The 4,282-nt window shown below is 35.9% G+C and overlaps 1 pseudogene; it reads right to left on the bottom strand.

Moving 5' to 3' along the window:
- On the bottom strand, positions 2,137-4,085 carry LOC107626545 (annotated as a pseudogene).

Here is a 4,282-nt window from a genome sequence, read left to right as displayed (position 1 = left end):
GCAAACATGTGTCATTTAAATTGATTTCTAAATTCCATCAGCAACAACTAATGAACTAAATAACTAATAATATCCTAAATTTCTAACTCAAAATATGTCAATACACAAAACAATTAACAACCAGATTAAGAAAACCAAAAGCAATTATATAAATAGAACTGAATTGCAGAACTCAAGACTCCAAGAGACAATTAACCAAAAACCAATTAACAAATAACAATAATTCATGAATGTATTATGTATGTACTGTACCAAGAGACAAGAGCAAGACCACAAGAGTGAAGAGTCCAAGAGATCAAGACTGAACTGCAGAACCCCGAAGGCCTGAACTCCACGAGGCAGAACCGCAGAACCCAATAGCCGTGCGGCACCCAGCAACATAATCAGCGGCACCCAGAATTGCTAAAGCCTTGACGATTGGATTTTATGTCGGTAAAGAATTTTTATAAAAATAATCACGTTTTAAGTATAGCTTCTAAACTAATAGAGAATCCTTTCGTACAAAAGTTTTGGTTGTCACAAGTAATAAACCCTTAATAAAATTAATAACCGAAGTATTTAAACCTCGGATCGTCTTCTCAAGGAATTGCAGGGAGGTGTATTTATTATTGGTTATGAAAAAAATGTATATTTTTGGGGTTTTTGAAATAGGGAACAAGGAAAGTAAATTGCAAGAAATAAAATAATAACTAATAAAGCTCTTAGCAAGGTATGAGAACTGGAAATCCCATCCTAGTTATCCTTATCAGGTGTGATGAGAATTGTTATTGCTCCCACTTAGTTAACCCTTACTAAATAAAGGAAAGTCAAGTAGACTAATCAACTTGATTCCTCAAGTCCTAGTCAACTCCTATGGAAAGACTAGCTTTAGAGGGATCCAAATCAATCAACAATTCCCGATTTTCAATCAACCGCTGAGTTTGACAACTCAAGTGTCACCAATTACTCAACCATAGCCAAAAGTGGAAAAATCTAAATTTTTTATATCATAAATAGAAGAAAGCAACCATAAATATGAAATACCTCAAATTGCATTTAAACATAAATTCAAATCTAACATGAAGAGTTCATAAGCCAATTTGGCAACATAAATAATTAACAAATAAAAGCATTAGAAAGGTAAAAACCACGGGTCGTCCAGAACAATGAAATAGCTCCATTATAATCAAATGAGGTACAAGAGAGTCTCAAAAAAAGCACAAAAACGTGCATATAGCCAGCCAAAACATCAAATCACCAAAGCTTACAAATGAGAAACAAGAAGATGAAATATACCCAAAAACCAGAGCTGTTGTCGAAGCCAATTTCTCTCTTTGTAGACCTCCAATTAAATTCTCCACCATTTAGAATGAAGAACAAGATGTGAAAACTTTACAGTTTAAATTTCACGTCGATCCAACGGTGAAAGAATAAGAAACTGCCGTTCAAAAATTGTTACTCTGTGTAAAAACAGGAAACCTAATTTCTCTTTTGTGAAGCCAATTTCTCCCACTGCGAACCACTAATCAACATCTCCACCGATCAGAATGAAGAACAAGATGAGAGAAACACGTAGTTCAAATTTCAAGCCGATCCAATAGTGAACGAATGAGAAACTGTCATTTGAAGTTTACTGTTTTTGATAAAAAACGAAAATTCTGTTTTTCCTTTTTCTTTCTCACTTGGTGGCTACACTCTCTCACTCTCAAAAGATCCCAAAATCTTATTAGAGTTGTGGCACAATGAGTGTAAGAGACACCATCAAAATGTTGGGTCTGTGCCTCACAAATGAGAAAAAAACCCAACAGAGGGGCTGTAATTCTCTCCAAACATTCATAAGTTGATTTGTAGCGGAAACACTTTTATGAAAAATTTTATGGGCCTAGCTAGTTTACGCTACAGAAAAACACAATATTTATAACATGTTCACATTAATTAAAATGATTATTATAATGGATCCTGCTAGGGAGACAATGAACTATTTGTACAATGTGTACAATGGGCTATTGAGTTATAAATGAACATCTCCCATACTATCTAGAATAACCATCCGAGTACTAGCGATAATAAACACCTTCCCAAAAGCTTAAACTGAGGCTTGAATTCTTGACCTTTCAGATCTAGCGCTCTAATACCATGCATGATACCACTCATCCCAAAAGTTTCAGCTAATGGGAAAAAGTAACACCAATGATTATATCTCTAATACTCTCTAAACTTCCATTGTACACATTGTATAAATATTCCATTTGCTCCTCATACCTTCCCTTATTATAAATGTAAAACATTACATAGATATATATTGTAATGAAAACACACAAAATGACACACATATAGCCACATAGGAAATAGAATAAAGTGAAAGTGACAACAATGTATCCAACCAAATTTATTTTAAAATTTATATAGTCGTAAATGGAGGTCTTTTTAATCTTGAAGATCTGCAGTATTTGTAAGGAGCTCGTTTAAAATGATATTGAACTTGTCAATACGATCAGTTTCCAGTGCAACTCCAACTTCAACTCCATCATCTATGTCCCTGCAAGGAGAGAGAGAGAATATTCCTGGATAATTTGCATGAAGTAATTCATTCAGTTTGGGTTTTCCCCACCCAAAGTCGGTCTCATATGAACCAAACTTTGATGAACCTGTAACAGCCAACACACGTTGAGTCATTGCTGCATTATTTTTCATCATAGCTAATGACATCAATCCTTCAACACCTTCGTAGGGTTCAGATTGAACATCTCTAATTTTACTTCCAATAGCAATAGCTGCCTCAAAAATACCATTTTGTCCCACTAGCTTGCTCTTCTGAATTGCTACTAAAGCACCAGCCAAACAATTCCCGAAGTATGTTAAGGGTATTTTTAATTCACTAAGGTAACGACAATCTGCAAAGAACAAAAAGTATACCTCTTCATCTTCATTGGGAAATTCTTCAACACCAACATGGGTCAATCCTAACATAACATTAGAAACCCAAATCAAAGAGCATGTCACCACAAACGTTGACACGTGTAATGATGTCCCTTCACCAAGGCTTTGGCACTTCATAGACACTAATTTCTTCAAATTCTCAATATGCTCAGGCCTCAACACAGTAGTTTGTCTCACCATGTCATTCGTAGCATTATATGGAATAACAGAGTCCATCCAAGCTATGCTATTTAAGGACATATTCCACATTTCTTCTAAGAAATTAGGCTTAAGCTTATTTGGATCTTCAATTTTGTCCCTAGCAAGGATCGGGAAAGAAAGTAAGCTCTCGTCGAAAGAAGACGTAACCCTTTTTGACATACAAAGTGAAGACCAAAACTTGAGAAAGTTATGAAAGGCTCTTCCATCACCAACCATATGGCTAAAAGTCACGCATATAGTGAAACCAGAATTTGGAAGGACAGTGACTTGGATAGCCACAGGAGAGATCAACAGGGTACCATCTTGTAAGGCACGTGGTGAGGGCAAAGTAGGAACAAAAGGATCCAAGATCGTGGCATCTTTTGGTGCATGAGATATGAGGTTGTTGAAATTTGTTGTGGACTCAGCAACAATAAAGAGAATTTGGAAGGAGAGTGACTTGAATGGCCATAGGAGTGATGAACAAGGTGCCATCTTCTAAAACATGTGGTGAGGGCAAAATGGGAATAAAAGGGTCCAAGCACGTGACATCTCTTGGTGTGTGAGATACGAGGTTGTTGAGATTTGTTGTTGTGGATTCAACAACAGTAAAAGTTAAAGTGTCACCTTCTAAGTAAAGGATGTGAGGGGTTTGTGGCTTTGGAGGGAAAATTATGTTGGAAGAGAAAGGAAAAAAGTGTTTGAGTGTAAGAGAAAGGGAGTGTTTGAGATTTGGAAGCACTTTTTCGACGAACTGTGTTTTGGGGTAAGGAAAGTCATAGAAGAAAATGCGTTTACATGTTATAGGACAACATAGCCATGGAAGGTCAAAGAAAGAAAGTGGAATAGAGTTTGGAGAAGGAACTGACCCTGGTGGAGGACCAACTTGGCACTTCTCAATCAAATTCACTGTTTGATCATGTTCATTCACTTTGTTAGCCATGATATTATGGAAAGTCGATTCAAAAGGAGCTCAAGCACAAATGACATGCATGAATAATGTGTAAACAATATGAAAATAGCGTGCTAGAGACACTCTATATATAGTGTTGTTAGAATAGGCAAAACCCGTTGAGATGACCCATTTAGATCTACCAAAATAAATCGGGTCGTGAAATTATAACACAGTTAACTTGTAAGTTAAATGAAGTCATTAAATATATATTTTTCTTTTTGAGTTTTG

Source organism: Arachis ipaensis, chromosome B02, assembly GCF_000816755.2.
Source record: "Arachis ipaensis cultivar K30076 chromosome B02, Araip1.1, whole genome shotgun sequence".
NCBI lineage: Eukaryota > Viridiplantae > Streptophyta > Magnoliopsida > Fabales > Fabaceae > Arachis > Arachis ipaensis.
Note: the sequence above shows the minus strand (reverse complement) of the source record. Positions and strands in the feature narration are given on the sequence as shown.